We start from the raw sequence: 10,146 nt of genomic DNA on the forward strand, positions 1-10,146 counted from the left end.
GTTAAAATGATAAGTTTATATTATATGTACTTGATGATGAAAATAAAGTTTGAAAACTCATAAGGCAGCTCCTGTCATTTAGGCAACCACTCAAATCTGTCAGAGAAGCATGCTATATTCAGACTGAGGTTTTCAGTTGAGAAAGAAGTCAGTGGAAAGGTGAGGAGATGTCTATAGGCACCCTTTCAGCATTTCCTTAGAATTATAGTAAATGAAACCAGTGTTTAAGGTCTGACTATTTTAAAAAGTGAGAACAATTGGGCATGATGGTGCATACCTATAATCCCATCATTTGGGAGAATGGGGAGAAGGATTACTCTGAATTCAAGGCTAGCCTGAGCTAATACGCATCTTGTATCAAAAAAGGGGGGCTGTAGAGGTAGCTTAGTGGTTAAGCACTTGCCTGTGAAGCCTAAGGACCCCAGTTCGAACCTTGATTCCCCAGGGCCCATGGTAGCCAGATGCACAAGGGGGCGCACGCGTCTGGAGTTCATTTGCAGTGACTGGAAGCCCTGACACGCCCATTCTCTCTTTCTCTCTATCTGCCTCTTTCTCTCTCTGTCTGTCACTCTCAAATAAATAAATAAAAATAAATCTTTTAAAAAGTCAGCAACAACAATAGCAACAAAACTGTAGAACTAACAGACTTCAAAGTTGGCCCAGGGGGTGCACACCTATAATTAATAGCCCCTCATTAGGCTGGGTGGGAAAGATCACTAGATCCAGGCCACACTGGGCTGCAAACTAAGGCTATCTCACATATTGTATACACACGCACACACACACACACAATGAAACTTTTTTTCAGCAGTAAAGAAAAATGAAATCAAGACACTTGCAGGAAAATTATTGGGAATGAAGACCATTACATTAAGTAAAATAATAAACTAGACTGAATTCTCTCATATGCCAAATCTAGGCATAAATGCATGTGCACCCACATGTGCTTGAGTAGTTCATGAAAGGAGATTATGCAAATGGAGGAAGAGATCTTAAGGGGAGGTCTTAGGAGAAAAGAAAGAACAATGGAATACAAGTGACATAAATCAGAAAAGAAGACTGTTTAGGGGAAGGATTGGGAGCAGCAAGAGGGAAGTTGGGTGGGGAATAGGAAGGTCAATGGAAGAAAGGAATGAATAAGAACAAGGTATGACACATATGAATAAAAACATTCCATAATGAGGCCTGGAGAGATGGCACAGCAGTTAAGGTGCTTACCTGTAACTCCTAACGACTGTGGTTCGTTTCCCCAATACCCACATAAAATCTGATGCACAAAGTTGCACATGCATCTGGAGTTCTTTGCAATGGCTGGACACCCTGATGGACCTACCCATTCTATCTCTCTGGCTTTCTCTGTTTGCAGGTAAATAATAAAATAAAATATGAAAAGTGCCATAGTGAAACCCATCTCTTTGTATGGTAACTTTAAAAAATAATAAAGACCCTGACTCAAAAATATATAAATAATTTTCCTTGCCTGTTGAAAAAAAGTTGAATTTCCTTATCCAAAGTGCTTGGGACCAGATATGTTTTAGAATTTTATTTATTTATACATTTTGAAATGTTTTATATGTGTGAATTATCTGAGAGATGACATTAAATTCATTCATGCTTCATACATAACTTATTTTTATTGCCCAAAGAGTGATGTTTACTTGTTTATTTTCTACACTGCGAACTGAACCCAAGACCTGCTAGGCAAGTGCTCTACCACTCAGCTACATCCACAGCCTCTGAAGATATATTTTTAGCGTGTCTGCATTTTAATGAGAGCTCTTCACAGAGAGCTCAGATGTTGAATTTTCCACTTATGGCATGTCAGTGTAGTTTCAGATTTTCAACCATTGCAGATTTTCAGGTTAAAATGCCCATCCTTTATTAGCTTTGCCTGCGGTCTGACCAACAGGAGAAGAGAATCAGCTCAGACTTCTTGTTTTTGAGTAAGCCCCAGGTTTGTCCACTTTCCACCCCACCCACAACCTGTGCAGAACTGGAGACTACTTCATCCTCTATCTTAAAAGGTCTGGATTATGATGACATGTTGCCAGAAGGTGGCAGCAAAGGACCATTTAGTGGAAAGATCTCCTGCAGCCGCCCAGAACAAAGAGACAGAGAAGAGACACTGGCTTTGACTGCTAGGGCTCCACCTTGATTCAGGACTGGCCCAGTGTAGTATCACTGTGCCCAGAGCCAAGAGATACACAGCAGGCATAAGGTAAACAACTACCCTTCTATTTCCACACTCTTTAAAATTTTTCTTAATATTACTATTAAATTTCTTCTTATTATTAAATATTTATTATTATGCTTTTAGTTAGTAGAATTCATTATGGCATTTTCATACATTTACATATATTCTACTTTTACTTTCACATTATGTCTCTCTCTCTCTCTCTCTCTCTCTCTCTCTCTCTCTCACACACACACACACACACACACACACACAGATCTAGAATCTACATATATGAGGAAAAGTGTGATATTTATCTTTCCCCAATTATCATCTTTTCTTTGAGTCTGACTTATTTTTTTCCTAATATAATGATCCATTTTACTATAAATCATATAATTTTGTTTTCATGGATAAATAATACTTTATCGTGTATATGGACCCCATTTTCTTTATTTACCTATCTGTTGATAGGCATCTATCTAGTGGAAAGAAATTTTCCACTATAATTTTCCTATTTTCCTATAAATGATATAATTTTGTTTTTATGGATGAAAAATACTTTGTTGTGTATATAGACCACATTTTCTTTGTTTACCTATCTGTTGATAGGCATCTAGGTGGGCTCCATATCTTAGCTACTATGAATAATATTTCCACAAACATGGTTATGCAGGTTATCTCTGTGCTATGCTGACTTCCAAAAAGAGGCAAAGGAAATGAATCTGAACAGACAGTCTCTGTCCACCCAAAGGATTTCCTGTATATTGTTTCACTACAACCCTCTGTAGCTTATAAAGGTTTTTACGTGGTATGAGCCCTCAATGGTAGAGATTTGAGATGGAGGAGCCAGTCTTGAATAAGCCCATTTCTTTCCACCAATTTCCTTTTCCCAAAATTTTTGGGAGTTCAGATTTTGATAAGAGCATCACTGCCTGGGCTGGGAAGGTTGCTTAGTGGTTAAGGTACTTGCCTGCAAAGCCAAAGGACCTCGGTTCGATTCCCCAGGACCCACATAAGCCAGATACACAAGGTGGTGCATACATCTGGAGTTCATTTGCAGTGGCTGGAGGCTCTGGCATGCTCATTATCTCTCTCTCTCTCAAATAAATAAATAAATACAATACTTTTTTTCAAAAAGAAAAGAGTATCACTGTCCAACTTGTCATGCTGAGATCTCTTGAGAGGATCTTCAATTTCTTAATCATCCTCCTCTGCCCCTTACTGCCACCCTCAAGTGCTACTGATTTTATTCATAGTCCTCCAAGGAAGCCATCCTTGCTATTCTTCATTTCCCTTTAACTGAGTTTAGTCTTCAAGGAGGGATATGATTCAGTCTGCTATTATGTGGTAGTTCATATTGGTTGTCAACCTGATGGGACTTAGAATCACCAAGGAGACAAACCTCCTGGCATGTCCCTGGTGTCATTTCCAAAGAGGCTGAACTGAGGTAAGAAGATGTTCCTTGAATTTGGGCAGCACCAACCCATGGGATTGGAGCCCAGATGAATAAATAATAGAAAGAAAGCTGAGCACCACATCTCTCGCAGCTTCCTGACTGTTGACAGATGTGAACAGCCATCTCCTGCTCCTGCCTCTATGCTTCCTCATAATGGACAATACTCTCAAGCTGTGAGCCCAAGTCAACTCTTTTTATCCATTAAGTTTATTTTGTCAAGTATTTTGTTAAAACAGTGAGAAAGGTAACGAAAACATGCTGTGTCGAGCAGGGTCCTAGCAACAACACATGACCAAGCTGTTTAGGATCACTTAATGAAGGACTGTATGAATAGTGTTTAATTCAAGTACAGTAAAATGAAGAAGGCTCTAACAGAAGTTGTAGGAGACTAGGACTAGAACACACTTCTTAAAACCAGAACATCAGCAGAGATACAGGGAAGGAGTGGCTGCTGCAGATGAGAGTGAAAGGAGGCTCTAGAGCATAGCCTTTAAGCGGAAGAAAGGCCTTCTGCACCAGTGCCAGGCTAAGGCACCCTTGCTAGAAGGAACACTTGGGAACAAAAGCCTGAGTGAGCCCACTCACCTTGCTCCTTCTGATTCTAGCTCCCCACCGCATTCACAGTCTCCTTCACTCTTGGGTTGTCAGTCTATACAGAGTAGTGTCTCAGAGGCAGGAAACCATAAAGAAAAAGGGAGAACATGGATGTAGAAGGCTAAAGAAAATACTGGCACAGACAGTGCTTCAAAAGCCTTGGGTCTTGATATTTCTTTCTGTCTTTTGACATGGGAAGTTATCTAGCATCTCTCTCCCACTAAAGTTTGTCTCAAGGGAAGTCATTGCTTTACCTGGATTTAGATGTATGGGACCTGGGATAGAAGGGATGTTCAATTTTAACTGGTCAGGTTCAGTGGGTGAATAAAGAAAATATGGTCTATATATACAACGGAGTATTATTCGTGCATAAAAGAACAAAATTATATCAGTTATAGGAAAATGAATGGAACTTGAGATAATCATATTAGGAAAAAGATAAGTCAGACTCAGAAAGAAAAAGAGGATAATGGGGGAAAGACAAAACACATTTTGTCTCCTATATGCACACTGTAGATGTGTGTGTGTGTGTGTGTGTGTGTGTGTGTGTGTGTGTGTGTGTGTTTTAACATGAAAGCAAAAGCAGAGAGAAAAGCTACACCAAAGGGCAGGGAGACAAGGGAGAGAAATATGAGAATGAACATGAGCAAATTGAGCAGTGCAGTGATGTGCATGTGTGAAAGTGCCATCATGAACTCTGTTATTTTGTACACTAACTAAAGACCTAATAAACTTGAAAAAGAAGAGTATGTTAATAGAAGCACAGTTGGCAAAGTGATATGTCAACAGTTAGTTTTAACTTGTCTGGCCTATAGTGCCTAGATATTTGGCCAAACATTATGCTGGATATTTTTGGTAGGTACGTTTGGATGTATTTAACTTTTAAACTATTTCACATTTAAATTGGTATACTTTGAATAAAGCGGATTGCCCTCTATAAAGCTGGTGGAACTTATCACTTGAATATGAAGAGGAACAAAAGATTAATGTCTGCTGGGGAATTGTTTTCACTCCGGAGGTCTTCAGACTTGAACACTGGATTTGGGATATTGATCAGCCTCATTTACCTCATGAGTCCATTCTTTAAGCATCTATCTACATGTGCTCATTTTATTGGGCCAGTTTCTCCAAAGAATCCTGAGTAATTTTCGTGGTTTTTGCTATTTACATTAGATTGGAAATAGTGTTATGCAAATGGAATTTAAAAGTTTCATTTCCTGAAGGAACAAAAACTTCTTAATAGCAGAAAAGTCAAGCAATTTTAAGCCACTCATCTCCAAACCCATCAACCTGTCCCTATCCACAAAAGATACAGCCAGTTTTCTGTCACGAACAGTTCTGACACTAAGTAATAAAGACACCACAAAAAAAATGATTTGATGCTGGCAATAAATCCTCTAGAGCTTCTCCTCGTTATCCATTATAACTCAGTTGGTAAAGTGCTTCGGGAAGCCCTGGGTTTGCTCCTCAGCAGCACAGAAGCCAGGTGCAATAGTGCGTGCCCATAATCTCAGCTTGTTGGAGGTAGAGGCAGGAGGATCAAGTAGCATAAGGTCTATTCCCTTGGGAAGAGAATGGGCATCAGGAAGGCGCAACATCTCTGAGGTAGAAGAAATAGTAAGGATGAAGGCAACCAAGACATGCTGCAGACATCCCAGTGTTCCGGCAGGGGGCAGCATTGTCCAAAGGACCCCGCCCTCTCCCTTTAGACACGCTCTAGCCAACATGGACATCAACTTTAGGACTTGGGTGGAAATTACTTCACAGAAGTAGTGAAAACTTCTTGGGAAATGAAAGCCTCTTCCATGAGACTTGCCAGTTTGTGAAACGACCCCAAGTCTTCTCACCTTGTTTTTTTTTTTGGGGGGGGGTACACATTTTCCCACCTAATTACTAGTGCTTTAGGTTCTGCGATAATCACATATTTGATAAGGGGTTAATGTTTAAATTCCATAAGGAAATCAAACAGCATAAAAATAAGTAACCGAGTTACAAAACTGAGCATAGGACCTGAATAGACATTTCTCCAAAGACAATATACTAATGACCAACAAGTATATGAAATTGCCATGTCATTTCCTACAATGTCTGTAATGATTTACCTTCCTGTCTATGGTATACAATGGGTCCCTTTTATCTACATTTAAATTAGCATTTATTTTTTGTTTTTCTTTTTTTTATTTTTTGAGACAGGGTCTCACTATGTTGCCCAGACTGACCAGAACTCAAAATCCTCCTGCCTCAGCCTACTGAATGACGTGTTCACAGGTGTGTGTCATCACGCCTGGCCTGTCTTGTCTATGGGGGACATACATTCAAACTACCACACACCTGTTGGAATGGCTATAGGGAAATACCATAGAAAGTCCTCTAAAACTGAAAATATATGATCCACCAGTCCTACTTCTTGGCACATATCCAAGAGAACTGAAATCATGTTGACAAAGAGATATCTATATTATTGTCATCAGTGTAGCAGCAAGCCAAGTGTCCACCAAAAGATAAATGGATAAAAAAATATGTGGGGCAGACACACAATGTAAAACTATCCCTCAATTAAAAAGGAAATTATGTCATATGCAGAATTATGCTAAGTAAAATAATCCAGCCCAGAAGTAAGATACTGCAGAAACTCACTTATATGCAGAATCTTAAAAGCTGAAATGCAGGGCTGGAGAGATTGCTTAGTGGTTAAACACTTGCCTGTGAAGCCTAAGGATCCCTGTTCGAGGCTTGATTCCCTAGTACCCACATAAGCCAGATGCACAAGTTGGCACATGCATCTGGAGTTCATTTGCAGTGGCTGGAGGCTCTGATGAGCCCATTCATTCTTTCTCTCTCTCTCTCTCCCTCTCTCCCTCTCTCTCTCTCTCTCTCTCTCTCTCTCTCTCTCTCTCTCCCTCCTTCTCCCTCTGTCTGTCACTCTCAAATAAATAAATACAAAAACATGAACTTCATAGAAGGAAGGGATACAAGGGTTACCAGAAGTTAGGCTGGAGGAAGAAGCAGAGAGATGTTGGTTAAAATACACAAAATTCTAGTTAGACAGGAAGATGGAATTTGAGATTGATTGCCCAAAAGTGGCAAATGATCTACTCATTCCACAATGTTTGTGTTTGTGTGTATATTTGCCAAAACATCACCTATATTCTATAATTATGGAATTGTCGATAAGTTTTTAAGAGTACAAATTCTAATGTTTTCTTTAGAGCCTTCTGTTTTTCTTCTATAATTCACTGGGAATTAATTTTTTCGGGTCCTGCAAGCTTGTTAGGATCCTTCCAAGTATCCATCCAATCAACGGGATTCTCTACACATGTTGTCCTTGGAAACATGCAACAGGATCCATCTCCAGTGTGGGACAGACACATAGAGAAATAAAGCCAGGGGCCAGCATTAACAAGGGGGGGGAGAGCAAGAGAGAGTGTGGAGTATCTCTATTTAGTTGAAAAGACCTTCACTTCATCACTACTTTCCAAATGGCATTCTCTTTCAATGCCTGGCACATTTGGTGTCTAATTTCAAGAAATCAAAGCTAAAGCTTTCCTGGTATAATATGTTCTCAGAACAAGCTCTAGTTTCCAGTGCCATTCTTGGAGGAATGGCCCCCAAGATTCAGGGGACAAAGAAGGTGAGAGGTTAACAGTTCACAGTGCAGACTTTTAGACCAGCTCTTCTTTTTTCCTCACCATCCCTAAGCTCATCTTCAGAGGTACAGTATTTTGTCCTGAGCATTTGTTTATTAGCAGCCCAAATTAGAATACTTTGCATGACATGCAACAGCATTTGCTGTCAGAAAGTAGGTAAAGAGCTGTTTCCTAGTCTCCAAGGATATGCAGCTAGTCTCCTATTGCATTGACTTTCTGCTTGTTTCTTTTTATTAAAAAGACAAGTTAAATTAACAGTCATTTAAAAGTATGAGCTTCCAGAGACAGACACTTGCTACCCAATATGATTAAGCACAAATCTATCTTTTCCCCCTTGGGTTTTTTAATCTTTTACACAGTAACATTAACTGCTTTAATTTAAATTTATATTTTGGAAACACAAATGGTTTGACATTTACTTCTCAAATTAGTATATTTACTGTTCCTTCCTCTTTCTCTCTTTTTCCCTTAACAACCTAATTTTAATTGATTATCTTGTCCTTCTAAGCTTTAACAATATAAAATTGAATATACAAACACTATTATTATAGTGTGACCTCTCAGCTGTAAATGATGAGGAAATTAGCACATTTATAAACTTTAGCAATGTTTAAACGATACTGTTTCTTAGCATTTGTCTTTTCTTTCTACTTTTGTTAGAAAAATATAACAGAAATGCCCAAAATATTTTTTGTCAATCATATATGTAAGTGTATTTGATTTTCATGAGTTCTTTTATCATAGTATTTTTGTTCACTAATTTGACATGACTAAATTTCTTGTTCCAATAGTTTCTACAAAAAAGTTTACTGGCTGAAATTTAGAATGTTCATTCAAAACTATATGTAGATACTTCTGTAAACTTTTGTTCAGGTAAGAAAAAATAAAATATGCCAAGAAATATAGCATGACCCTATAAACTTCTATGTAGCTAGTTACTGCTCTTTAAGAAGTAATAAATGTTGAAGAAGAAAATATTGTTTCTAGAAAGCATTCATGTTAGAAAGGTATCACTTCGGATATAGTTGAGTGATAGAACACTTTCCTAGCATGCACAAGGCTCTGAGTTTGATCCTCAATACTGCAAAAGAGAAGGAGAAGGGAAGGGAAGGGAAAGGAAAGGAGGGAGGGAGATAAATCACCATAGGAATGACCTACTTAGTTACAATTCTATTAAAATCATGAGAATTAAATAACACCTACTCTCTGTTTAAAAAAATAAAATGAGGGCTGGGTGTGGTGGCACACACCTTTAATCCCAGCATTCGGGAGGCAGAGATAGGAGGATCGCCTTGTGTTCAAGGCCACCCTGAGATTACATAGTGAATTCCAGGTCAGCCTGGGCCAGTGAGATCCTATCTCAAAAAAACAAAATAAGTAAATAAATTTTAAAAATAAAATGAATCTTTGGGCAGCCATACCAAATAAGAAATAACTGAAGAAGAAGAAAAAAAAAAAAAACTTAATGGTAAGAATATGAGAACAAAACTGGAAGCCAGATCGTTGGTTAGTTTGAAACCATTAAAAGTACTAAAATTGGTTATAAAAAGGGCATTTTTTAAGGATTAAACAGAGAACTGATAATGAAGGGAGTTGTGATACATGTGTAGTTGTACTCTGTGCTTTCATTTGCTTCTTCTTGCTTGCCACAGCTTTAGCAGCATCCACTTTCTTCCAAATTTCTTCTTAAATTCTATTAGTTTTTTCTTCCACTTAAAATGTGAACTGGCCAGGCTAGTTAAGTATCTTTTTGCAGCCATATGTTTCTGTACAATGTTATATACCTGTTTTCTGCTACTGTTTTATAGAGCCAATTGCCATATGTTTTCTTGTTTTGAAAAAAAATTGATTGTTTTTATTTCCCCTGAAGCAATATTTTCCTTGTATTATTCTGGCATAAATTATTCCTATTCTTTTACTCTATTTCTTTTTCCACTTGTAAACACACTGTTTCCTTTTAGATTACTCAGCTTTAGTTCAGAAAAACACTCTCTTCTTTCAAAATTCACATGCAGTTGGCCATGGTAATACACTACCTGTAATCCAAGCACTTAGGAGGCTGGGGGAGTAGGATTTAGTTAGAGGTCAGCCTGAGAAATAAATGAAATACTGTCTCACAAAATGGAGCTTTGAGGTGAATGGTTAGGCATATTTCAAACCAAGAAAAGTTCCATCCACTGGATGAGGATTTCACATAATGAACACCATTATAGCTACTTCTTCCAAAAGCCACATCATTAAAATGTGTCCTGTTTGCATTACTGTTCAGCTGC

The sequence above is a fragment of the Jaculus jaculus genome, chromosome X (assembly GCF_020740685.1).
Source record: "Jaculus jaculus isolate mJacJac1 chromosome X, mJacJac1.mat.Y.cur, whole genome shotgun sequence".
NCBI classification, from domain to species: domain Eukaryota; kingdom Metazoa; phylum Chordata; class Mammalia; order Rodentia; family Dipodidae; genus Jaculus; species Jaculus jaculus.